This window comes from Microtus pennsylvanicus, chromosome 4 (assembly GCF_037038515.1).
Source record: "Microtus pennsylvanicus isolate mMicPen1 chromosome 4, mMicPen1.hap1, whole genome shotgun sequence".
NCBI lineage: Eukaryota > Metazoa > Chordata > Mammalia > Rodentia > Cricetidae > Microtus > Microtus pennsylvanicus.
Window position 1 is genome coordinate 6613545 of NC_134582.1, and position 13470 is coordinate 6627014.

Below are 13470 nucleotides of genomic sequence, written 5' to 3' on the forward strand. Positions count from 1 at the left end.
TTGTCCAGCCGTTCTTCCCAGGGGTGCAGAGCACCAACTGCCAGCAATCCTCCGCTGCCTTCCTCTGCTCAGACCACCCAAGAGAGCATGAGAGGAAGAGAGAATGCCCAACCCTCTCCCTCAGCTTTTAAGCTGTGTTGTAGGCAGACAGGACCACGTCCTAGGGCTTGCTGTCCCAAAAGTCATTGGCGAAATGGATCAAAATCCCACCACAATTTGTCCTTCAGTAAGGTAACCAATGACCATCTGAGCAAGGGAGGGAATGGGAGCAGAAGAACAAGTAGAGAGCTGAGAAAGTTCTCAGGACACAGGTCGGGGATGTCCCTTCCCTTGATGAGTCTTTTCAATTAACCATTCAGGGTCCAATTCTCTTCACAGTGTGCCCTGTAGTAAAATCCTCTCTAAAGGAGACATACAGGTCTCTACCCCAAAACTCTCACTGTACCTTCAAGGAGAGCTAACTGTTGCTCTCTTCCCAGGTGAAGATGTCAAGGAAAGTAAAACTCAACACCAATTTTAATTCATCAAAAATTGTTTCATGACCATTTGTGGATATTGAACACATTGAAATTTTGAAGAAAAAAATACCCAAATCCCATTAAAAAAGGATCAAAAATACCAGTAGAAATGATGCCTCCTTATGGGCCTGGAATTTCCTGTGCAAATGATAAACAAAGACATCTTTGGGGGATGAGGGAGGTGGGTGGTGGAAGTAGAATTAAAAAATGTGACTGTGTGTGACTTGAAGTTTTTATGATGAATGACTCCATCACTTTACTCCAGTTTCTTGATTTAAAACCACTGCGGCAACCTGTGTCACTCACTATGAAATGTTAGGAGTGATGCAGTCAGTGGTCCGTTCCTCAAACAGGTACCCGCTTTGTGGACTCCGCCAGCAGTGGTGTTGCATCTAGTTTAGACATTTTGCTTGAAAAACTTCCAAGAATGTATTTTTTTTCTGGATGAAAGTAAGGCATAGTGACGTTGTTTTATTTAATGACAATATATGCCTCAATCTGCCATTTTGACTTTTGATCGTTCCAAATGTATTCAATTAGAACAAATCTTGTGATTATCTGCTCTCCTATCTATGGATTCTTGATTGATCTTTCTATCATCCCATCTAGCTGACTAGATATAAATTCACTTTCATTTTCAAGATTGTGTTTCAGTATTTCTTTAAACTACATTACTAACAGGGCAGACACATGGTGGTGAGTTTGGTACATAGTAACTAGCTACTTTTAGATTTTGTCATGGCTTTTTTCTTTTAAGATTTGTTTTATTTTTACTTATGTATGTGCATATGCGTATCTTTGAGGCCAGATCATGTACATGTGTGCTGTATCTGAGAAGGTCAAACTGGAGTATCAGATTCTTTGGAGCTGTCGTGAGATGCCCAATGTGAGCTCTGAAACTGAACTCTAGTTCCCTGCAAAAGCAGCAAGTGCTCCTAACTGCTGAGCCATCCAGACCCTGCCTATGTATTGTGTAATATTCAATAAACAGAATGAGTGGAATTCTGACATCAATAAAAAATAATTGTAGGGAGGGGGAGGGAAATGGGAGGCGGGGAGGAGGCAGAAATTTTTTCAATAAAAAAATAATTCTAAATGGGAAAAGTTGTTTTTTAAAAAAAGGTAAATTTTTTTTCCAAACCTTTCCATATAACTGAATTTATGAGGCCTTTATGAATTTTACAATTATAGACAAAAGAGGAGCATCAGTGACAAAACTATCTTCTTGGTGTTGATGATGAAAATGCAAACCTCATGACAAAGATGACAATTTTTCTAAGTTATTAAATCTTCTCATCAACAACATATCTAAGATGGTTTGCAGCCATTGAATCTTCACCAACTTCTAGGCAAGGTTTGGCACCGCTGGGGGAAGCAGAAACACAGAAGGGCTGCAGTGTATTTCTTGGGGGAGAATAGCATTGGATTTGGCTGTCAAATGACATTTAAGTTTAAGGGCTGGACTTCCTGTTGTGGTGGCTGTCAATCATATAGAATCATTCAATCATTGAAGGCTCTTCAGCAAATCAACTAGTGAGATCTAACATTTTATAAACAACCATTCTCAATTTGTATTGTATTTTATTCAGAACAATTTAGAAATGTTGACGGAAAGTACTGGATTAACTCTTTGTTTTAAAAGGCTGATTCCTGAAGCTGTGGCAAACTGCACTGTTACTCAGGTTCTGCCTCACCCTGCAGGGCAGAGGGAACCTTAAGAGAATTCCAAAGGACACCCTATAAAGCATTGCAAAGTCCAATAAATATTGAGACCTCAAATGAGAGGCAAGATTTAGCTCCGAAATTAAGTAACTGCCTTTTCAAATATCTTGACTTATGCATTCATTTCATATACCTTCTATCATGATGATTTTATATTCTCCTTTCTGAATATTTTTTATTTTAGTTCTGAAGATCAAACCCTGGGTCTTGTGCAAACTACAAGTCTCACTTGTATCCTCACTTTCAAATTTGCTTCATTCTGAATGCAGAAAAAGTATCAAATTGAGAAAAGATGATTTCATAGCATCCAAATTTAGTGGATTTACAAGGGAATCATACATATATAAACTCAGCTTCAAAGCTTACTCTATTTTATTATTGTATGTTTTTATTTTGTCTTTGAATTGAAGTGAAAGCATAGAATTGCAAAAAGACAGAGGTCTAGATACATGAACACTCGAGCATAAAACAGGCTCCAGGCTGTTGACAGAAACTTCTCAGAGCCCAAATACTCTAGTACTTATAGAAATCCTTTACTTAAATATGAAAAACACTGTTGTAGAAAGTACTACCTCAAATGTCAATCATTTCCAGCTTGATGCTTATAACATTCAGCTTCTGAAGAATGAGTGATTATTTTCAAAGTTCAAAGTAATAGCAAGAATTACAAGCATTTCCAAAATCAGATGAGGGGTTGAGTGGATGGCCAGTTTCTTACTAGAAACTCATTGTGTTCCAGGAAAGTAATGCATTCTTTCTACAAAAAACTGGATCCAGGTCTTTCTTATTTCTTGTGAAGCAATGAAGGAAAAAATACAAGAAAAGCCTCACATTTTACTTTTAGGTTAAAAAGAATTCATATGATTTTAAAGGACCTTATTGGCCATGTGCAACTGACATGGAAGTTGGAAATCCTGAGTAATCCCAATTATCCACTATGTTAGCTAATATGTTTTAAATATTTTACATTTATCTTTGTGAATGTCATACTTCTATAAAATGGATTTTGATTGTATCTACTCCCTACTCAACTCCAACTCCTCCCCATCATGTTCTTCCTTAGATTCTGCACCCCTCTTTTCCCCTCTAATACCTCATCTTTCTGTCTTACTATGCGACTCTGGCTGATTGTGAACTAGCTATGCAGTTCAGACTGGTCTTAGAACTTCTAAAGATCCATGTGCCTTTGCCTCTTAAAAGATGGCAATTTTAGACATGTGCCATCATGCCAAACACCCCCATCCAGTGAGTCTGTATGCACACAGCTCTAGGGATATCCACCGGAGCATGGACCACCTTCTAGGAGCCACTTTTCTGAAGAAAGCTGTCTCCATGTCTTCTAGCAGCCATTGACTGCCAAGTATCCCCATAGAGATGATTCATCTTAACTGCCAGTTTTACTGAACTTGGAATTACCTAGTAGATACAGCTGTGTGTGTGTAAGGCTATTTCCAGGGAGGTGTAACAGAAAGAAATTCCACCCTCTGTGAGAATGGTACCATTTCTTTTTAGTTACTAACTAAAGGAAACAGAAAAGGAGGAAGCCTGGACAGCATCAGGAACCCTCTCTCTGCTTCCTGATCTTCCCTGATAAGAGTGAGCAGCCTCTCACTCCAGCATCCATAGCCAAGAGCTACCTCGCTGTGACACCTTTTCCCGATACATAACACCTTTTCTGATACAACGTCACACATTTCCCACAATGCATTCCAACCATCAGCCAACTAAACCCCTCTTCCCTTAATTTGCTCTTTCTCTTGCTTTGGTCACAGCAGCAAGAAAAGTAACTAATGTTTCTGCTTTTAAAAAGCCAGGAATAATTACTGCCGGTGAGAAGCTTGGAGTACAAGTGGGACCGGGGAATAGAGTCCCAGTGCCTGGGAAGGCCTTCAACAGTTGTGTGCCGGCTAGTTTTTTTTGCCAGCTAGTTTTGAGTCTCATAGCACGAGTTAAAGTCATGTGAGAAGGCATAAGAAAATCCCTGCTTAAGATCCGCCTGTAAGCAAGCCTATAGAACATTTTTAAGATTAGTATTTGATGACAGAGGGCCCAGGCAATTGCGGGTGGTGCCATCTCTGGGCTGGTGGTCCTGGGTTCTGTAAGAAAGCAGGCTGAGCAAGCTATGATGAAAAAGCCTGTAAGCATCATCCATCCATGGCCTCTGCATCAGCTCCTGCCTACAGCCTTGCCCTGCTTGAGTTCCAGTCCTGACTTCCTTCAGTGATGAACTGTGATGTGGAAGCATAGGCCAAATAAACCCTTACATCCCCAACTTAATTTGGCCATGGCATCTCATCACAGAAATAGTACCTCTAAGACAACTTCTAACCTCCACACATCTACAACGTCAAATACTAATATACATACAAATAAACATGTATATCACACATTATGGGATAAAACCGGACTCGCTGAACATAGCGGACAATGAGGACTACTGAGAACTCAAGAACAATGGCAATGGGTTTCTGATCCTACTGCACGTACTGGCTTTGTGGGAGCCTAGGCAGTTTGGATGCTCACCTTACTAGACCTGGATGGAGGTGGGTGGTCCTTGGACTTCCCACAGGGCAGGGAACCCTGATTGCTTTTTGGGCTGACAAGGGAGGGGGACTTGACCGGGGGAGGAGGAGGGAAATAGGAGGCGGTGGTGGGGAGGAGGCAGAAATCTTTAATAAATAATTTTAAAAAATTAAATTAAATTAAAAAAATAAAGTAAAAATAAATATCCATGCACACCACATATATGCATGCAAAAATGTGTTTCTAGTAGATGACACCAGTTGAAAACAAATATTAGAATGTTAAGCCCAAACCAAAATGCAATATGTTAAATGGTCAAAAAACAAAATAAAGCAAACAGTCAAAAAAACTCAATTAAAAGCCAGAAAGTCACACTGCTCTCCACAGCTGACTGTGCTATCTTAGTGGAGAGGAGAAGATGATTCTGGGCACCGCAGAGGGTGCCTGCCCAGCTGGCATCTCTCTTGACTGACAGTAGCAGTACTGTGATCAAAGAATGTGTTACAATCACTCAGTGCTTCAAACATATGTTACTAAGATTCTAATACAATGGTATATTATTTGCATTTTAATAAATAAATCTTGCCTGAAGACCAGAGGCAAAGCTAAAGCCTCTAGAGGTCAGGCAGTGGTGGCACACACCTTTAATCCCAGGATTTGGGAGACAGAGGCAGAAGGATCTCTATGAGCTCAAGGCCACCCTGGACTATGCGAGATCAAAACCAGAACAAAATTAGGTGGTGGTGACTCACACCTTTAATGCCAATACTGTGGAGTCACATGTCTTTAATCCTAGCACTAGAGGGAATATAAAACAGGAGGAGAGAGAGTCTTAGTCTGCAGCCGTCCAGCCTTGGTAGAGGTAAGACTTCTCTAGTGACTTGGCTGCTTTGTTTTCTGGTTGAACCCCAATATCTGACTTTGGGTTCTTATTATTTGTGCTACCCTCCATAGTTATCTCTGGTGCTCATTTAGAATTTAGAACTATACACATTAATTTTCCTAGGAGGAAATCATGTAAGCTTAAAGGGCCATAATGACGGTGCACAGTAGGCACACTAAACACAGTGAGGCACTTAGTCCCAGCTTCTCTGCCCTTCAGGGGCCTGCAGCTATAGGGATGGCTCACTGGGCCCTGTCTGTAGGAGCAGGTTCCCTGCCTAGTTAGGGCAGGGTCCTGTGGTTGTCACACCTGTGAGTTGTATGCATGAATACCTGCCAGATCTTGCTCTGATATGTAGAAGGGGTTTTCTTAATCCGGAGATTTGACAGGTGCCACTTCTCAAACACATTACCACACTCACCCACATCAGCCATGGTTCGCACATCCCTGTTGGTCATTGTTCCTTACACACCCCGTCAGTCATTGCTCCTATAGGTGTGGTGCAATGGATATTTGCGTTTGTTTAATTTCCTATGGTTACTAGGATTCAACAGTATTAACTAGAAATGAATGCTTACCGGGGTAAGTGTGAGGTTTCTCCCTCTGCCTCCCCCCTCCTCTCCATCTTTTTCTGTCTCTATCCATCCCCAGCATCTCTCCAGCAACTGCATTTTCAACTGTAGCTCTGTGGATGTCACTGATGTGCAGAAGAATGTGCTTCTGAAAGTTCGTCATATACCGCTTGTTGAATTGTGTCGTGCCCTGAGCATCTATTGAGAGTGCCATAAAGGTTTTCGTCTTCCTTTTTTATGTAATGATTTACATCGACTCATTTGAAAGGTCAGTCAGAGATAGAGGCAGGGAGAAGGCTGATCCCAGCAGTATTGCTGACTTAATAGAAAGCTACACAAATCAACATAGTGTGCTTTTTGGTAAAACCATGGGTAAGAAACGGCGGGATAAGACAGGTCCCTATGGACTGAATGGAACCAGGCAATGCAGGCAGCTGCTGTTTATTCCTGAGCTAATACAAAGGTTGGGTGTTCTGGAGATGGAACAGACATGGGTCAGAAACAAAACAAAGCAAAATAAAAACCTTAGCCAACACGTCATTTTACGCAAAAAAAAAAAAACCCTCAATTTATGGTTATTCTGAACACAGAAACTGTGAAAACAGGTCTTCATAAACATCTCACATAAAGGTGAAAACAAGCAATAATTTTAACTTAGTGGAAACACATCTTTAAAGAAAATGAGCAACCTTCTGAATATCAGGAAAAATTTCTCAAAACAAGTATTTTCTTCATTATATTTTATTGAGACCCTATAAACACCCTTAAATAAAAAAAAAGTAGACTCCAAGAAGATGCACACATTGAAGGAAGATGTCCTCTGAGTTTTGGAATAAACGGAGGTATGAAGATGTCCACGTGAAGAATGTAACCATGCTTTGGAGTCTTTAAAGCAATGGTTAAAGCTCAAGTAGGTCATAAGGCTGGCTCCAACCCAATGTGACCAACGCCTTTAAAATGAGAGAGAGGGAACCTGGGGAGGTGGTTTGCTCAGTGAAATGGTTTGCCTTGAAAGTATGATGACAAGGCTCAGGTCCCCAGAGCTCACATCTACCAAAGCCTAGAATAGCAATGAAAGTTTGTAATCCCAATTCTGGGGAAGGAGAGGCAGACCTATCTATGGGCTCACTGACCAGAAAGTCTAGCTTACCTGACAAGTTCCGGCCTGGTGGGGGATATTATTTTCAGGTGTGTAACTTTTGTTTATGCTATGTTTAAGTCTGTGAAGCTGTGTTACTGTGCCTGTCTAAAACACCTGATGGTCTAATAAAGAGATGAATGTAGCCATCACCCTGAGACTGATAGAAAAATGGACTTCAGATTGGCTAGTACACTCAACATTTTGCAGAGTTTAGATAGGATGTCACAGAGGTGGCGAATTCAGAGGTCATACCCCTCTCACTAAGTCCTCTAAACCTAGTGTTTAAGGTCTTCAGAGGCAAAATGACAGATATGACAGATGCTACCAGGAACCTCTTGACCTGCCTGGGAGTAGCCGGCTGCTTACCCAGCTCTGGAGTCAGGTCCCAGGACTGCAGAGGAAGCCATTCTTACATAGGTCTCAGCAGCTGTATTATGCTCTGCTGGACTGAGAGACGAAGGAGCCCTTCCCCCAAGATTCTGGTGCCATATTGATCTTCTTTCTGTTTCCCTGGACACCAGGTGGCTCTGCATGGCATGTGGCCCTGCTTGTTCCCTGGGATGGGACAGCCACAGCAGGGGCCCAGCTGCCTCAGTGAGAGCATGTGCTGTCTGGGCCTCACTGGCCCCAGACTGTGCCAGGATCAATGTAGCAGCGGGGCGTTAGCTGTGCTACTTTTGAGCATTATTAGCAATGCGGAGGAAAAGCAAATGCTTAGCCGCACAGAAGAGAAGCCAGGCCTATACTATGGCTACTGGCTCCAAACTGCAATTTCCTTGCTGTGTGTGTGTGTGTGTGTGTGTGTGTGTGTGTGTGTGTGTGTGTGTGTGTTCGTGCATGTTGGGGGTATGCATGAATGCAAATGTGTTAGTCAGGGTCTGTTGTTCTACAGACACTAATTTGTTTGGGGGTGTATTTGGTTGTATTTTTGGTTTGGTTGGGTTGGGTTGGGTTGCTTTGGTTTAAGATGGTGTCTCTCGCTGGCCTAGAACTTGCTGAGTAGGCTATTTGGCTGGCCAGTAAGTCCCAGAGTTCTGCTTGTCTCTGCCTCCCCGGTGCTGGGATTTTTAGTCCATGCCACCACACCCAGATTGTTTTTATTGTTTCCATAAATTCTGGAGTTCCAATTCTGGTTCTCACTCTGGCAAGGCGTCCATGTTATTGACTGAGGCATCTCCCCAGCCATCTTGGCTCCCCTCACCCTGGTCCATTCTGGCCAGAGATGGGTTTTCCCATCAGAAGTGTGGCAAGAGGTGTGGACTGTCTGCGGTGCTCTCAGCGAGCCCTCAGCACGTTAGCTTTCTTCCGGATGCCCGGGCTCCTGTGGCACAGTGGGAACTGAACTCAGCCTGGCGCCTCCGTGTAGACAGCGGGCTGCAAGCAGAGGCTGTGTGCCTTTTAATCAGCTCCAGCACATCTGTCTTCACACAGTTGGACTCCTTCACGAGTCACCCTAACTACCTTAACATATGTAGAGCCAAATTAAAATTACTTTATCAATCCTGCATTTTCAGAGTCCCCATCTTTGGGTTATTTCCTACCCATGTGTTCATGATTTCAGCAAAGTCGTCTCAGCCAGGAGATGCTCCTTGCGGGGAGGGGCAGCAGGGCAGAGCAGAGGGAAGGGCTGTGTGATTTAGCAGGATCTCTGCTGCCTGTATTCTCAACCTGATGCTTTACAATATTGAAACAGTCAGCCATTTTTCTTTCCGTCTTACGGAAACAGTATGTCTTTCCCTGGAATGTTTTACAGCAAGTTACTTTTTGAGTTAAAGTGGGATTAGGGGATGTATGAAAAAGAATAACCTCGGAAATGTCATGTTTGGAAGGCAGCAACACCTCCCCAAAAGATTCTTTCAATAATTCCCACGGAATGCGTCTCATTACCTCTTTGACATTGTCAAGCGCAGCTGAGTTCTATTCTTAAGGAGCCACAGGTAACAGAATGAGTGGGGAAGACCGAAGAAACAGTTGTGGATGCAAGGTGAGTCCAGAAAAAAAATTCACTGACAGTACAGAGCCCAGAAAAGGCACGTAGGCATGGACGTATGCACGCATGCACGCACGCATACGCACACACACCCGGTACAGCTTCCGGCTTCCGTTACTCACGCATGCATCTTAGGCAGCTCATCCTCAGGGAAGCAGAAGCCCGTCATTACCCTTGTTCCAAATTTGTCGTGCAAACCTAAGGTGCCTTTTATGCCCCACTCCCGTCCTTGTTCAAGACACTTCTTAGATGAGAACAAAAGCATAAATAGGTTGTGTACAGCGGCCTTCGATATATTGACATGTTCAGCTCTGACACCAGAACACATGGATTTGATTCCTTTGACACTGGAGTGTTGTAAGCTCACCCTTAGCATCTGCTAAGATTCTTAGAAGATGTGCTAACTGGTTTGGAAGAATTAACCCTTCTAGGGACAAACAATACGTTTCAAATTTTCCAGATTAAAATAATCAAAATGAAACAGGAAGTAAGTTGGAATTTTTTTTTACTCATTGAAAAGTATTTTAATTGACCATAAATGACTACTCAAATATGTTTTGCACAGTGGCTTCATTTAAATTTAACATCAAAGGTCCAGACCCAGGTTCAAGCAGCTATCCACGCCCTGTCTGTTCATTTCTCACCACGATGGCTTATCTGGTCTCCGCATTGAGAACAAGCCAGCACCCTCACTGCTAAGTTCCATCCCCAGCATGACAGCGAACCTGCATAAGTGTTCTCCGGAATGTGTGGCCACAGCACGTGTCCCCAGACCCCGAGAAGAACATCTCCAAAGTCATGGCAGGCCCAGCTTCGGCAGCCAACCCGGGTCTTCACAGGGATCCGTCCTCACCAACAAGTAGGACTGTCAGACTTCGGAACTTTTGCCAATCTGGTGGGTGCAAATGGCATCTCATTATTGTTTTAATTTGCATTTCTCAGATTACTAATGAGAATAAGCAGCTGTTCTTGTGTTTGTTTGCCATATTTTCCCTCTGCAGTGAACCTATTAGGTTGCTTGCCTTTTTATTACTGATTTGAGAAGTTGTTTTTTGAAATACATATTTCCTGATTAATCCTTTGTGAGATAAATGTATTGGAAATCTGAACCCCCCGCGATGGTTTATCTTTTGTTGTTTTCTTTGTGTGTTTTGGGACAGGGGAGCACTTCATTTAATGTAGTGAAAGGTTCCCACCCATGTCCTTGCTTTCTTCGAGAATTCAGCATTTGGTGCCCACTTTAACAAATTTTTCCCTAGCTTAATGCTGTGAAGTTATTAAGTGGAATTTTCTAGGGACCAACTTTAAACTTTCTGTGATTATTTTAACATTCTCAACACAAGCGAGTTGATCCGTGTTTGTGGGGAGTGGAGCTGGGACGGAGTTTTACCTCAGCCATAACTGAGTCTCTAGCAACAGCTCTTAAGCACCCGGTCACCTTTGAATCTATAGTCAGTCCCCTTCTCTTCTACATCAAAAAACGCTTCTCCAAATGCCACGGCCATCTTAACACAATACTATAGTCAACATTTGTCAAAGATGCGAATAGTCTTCAATGCCTCAGAGGCCTGACTATGCCCAACAGAACATACATGAAAAAACATGAAGCTAGTGTGAGTCAGGTCCATGAGGGGCAGGGCTGAACTGACAAAAACCAGGCTCCTTAACCCATTTCTGGTGTGACCGCTTTTCATACAAATAAATTTTACACAATCCAGGGAATATACTGATATTAAACTGATGTACAAGTCACACATCTCCTGGAAACAAATTGTGAAGACATTTGTGTCGAAGTAATTCTTTGCTATACATATAATTTTACCATTTACTTGTGATAAAGGAAAATTTGCATACTGAGGAGGGTACACTCATTGGTTTTTACTTGAAGAATGAAGTCATGGCTGAATATTTGATTCTGCAGGACAGCCTATCTTCAGCATTTTTCTAGAACTGATCTATATTTAGATGATTGTACCATCTATGCTAAGACTATTGCTTCATATAAATACACAGAAAAACAAGTTGAAAATTTTTCTTTCAGAAATTGCTGAAAATTCTCTCCTAAATTCTAAGCCAAAACTTAAATGAAAAAACTCTTATGTCAACAACTCAATAGCAATTTATAAAACCAAACATTTCAACAAAATCTTATATTGGTTGAGGAGTGGTGGTATAGAAGTATTAAAAGTCTTTGTGTTGTGTAATTAAACAATCATGTTTCTTTGGAAACAGAACATGTTATGTATCTAGTAGAAAAAAGCCCTGCAATTCATAATATGCCAAAGTCTCAAATCTGCTTCTGGGTGTTTCAGACATTGTGTTAGTTGACACTGAATGGCTCGACACAATGCTTGTGCGTATTGTTTCCATAACCAAGGGAATACCTCAGATTCATGACTCATTTGATTTTGAATTAATTTTGATTGCATATTCAGAAATCTTTGACATGCAGCCAGATTTTTCGCAACTCCTACAACTAATCACACGACCCCCACATACAACCCACCTAAGTTGTAACCAGAGCAAGCAAATGTGAGTATTCTGGGGGTCTTCTCCACCTGACAGATGTGGTTTCCATTGCGGACATTCGGAATCAGGTGTACTTTCTTGACCTATTTGAAGCAATCAGGTCCTATGAAAAGGCAGTAAATCAAAAAGCATGGTGCTCCCCAAGGCACGCACAGGTGGTCCAGATGTTAGACTGCTTTCTAGCCCAGACGTTCTTAAGAGGAACAGACACTGGAACTACTCAATGGCATGCTGGAAACAGGTGTAAGCCTTATCTCTATTTGTGATCCAAGTTCGAGGTCCAAGACTCTGCCTTCTTTGTAAGTCTCCAGGGGCTGTTGTCCTGGAGTTCATCTTGATATCACAAGCACAGGGTGACTGACAAAACAGCCCCTGTCTGTGTCTGCTACCAGATTTTCCCTTCTTTTGTTTTTCCTACAGTCAGGGTGATTTCTTAAACTCTGTATTCTAACTCTCTAATTCTCTTTCCAATTGAGTCCACTGTACCAAGTAAGTCATTCACCAAGTTTGTAATCTTAAGTATTATATATGTGATTATTTTTCCTATTTTGTCAAATGTATTATTTTAGCACATAAATTTTATAAACATACATTTTTGTCAGAACTCTCAATCAGGAGACTTTACTTGTAGAGCAGTTTTAAGACCACAGAGATACTAAACAAGAAACCAGAGTCCCCCTGCAGTCTCTTCCCCTTCCTGTGCTCTGGGTGTCCTCGCCCCGGACAGCACCATAGGTGTGTGCAGTTGGGGAGCCAGTGTGGCCATACCATTAATTTGATTAAGGTTCAGTATTTGTGGTTTATGGTCTATTATCTTTGATAGGCGGTTACTGACAGCTGTCCATCACCACAATATCAGACAGAATGGCTCCACCCCCTGATGTCTTCTGTACCACTCTGTCTCCCCCTGCCTTGGCAATCATGGTCTTTTCACTGTCTTCAGTGTTACTGTTTCCTAGAATGTCACAGAGTCAGAACCACACAATATGTAGACTTTTTACAGGTTTTCCTGTATGGGGATTGTTTCTCTTTCATAGAACATGTGTTTCCATCTTCCCTGTGTATTTGTGGCTTAGGGAATCATTGCTATCCTCAGATACAATTCCTCTGGGGTCCAGACGAACCAGTTTATTTACCCAGCCATTGACTGAAGGGTGTATGCCTTGCTCACAAGTTCAAGGTATTGTGAATAATACTGTCATTCAGGCAGCTGTGGTGTGGGCACAAGTTTTCGAGTTGAGGAAAAATGACAAGAAGAGTGATTATTGGACTGTATGACGACGGTGGTTTGGGTCTTATAAAACCTAAAAGTCTATTTCAACATTGCTGTTCAATTTACAGCCAATGAGTTTCTGCTGTTCCACATCTTTGCCAACACTTGCTATTGGTGGTGTGATTTTGGCCATTTCCATAGGTGTACTGTGTTTCTAATTTTCATTTATGAGTTATGGGAGCTGATTTTATCACCTGTAGGTCTTCCTGGTGAGGCAACTGTTCAGGTCTGCTGCTCATCTTGTAAGTGGGTTGTTTGGTTTGTGAAGGACTAGTTTTAAGGGCTCTGTAAATGTTGTGAATTTTATTCCCCATTGTGT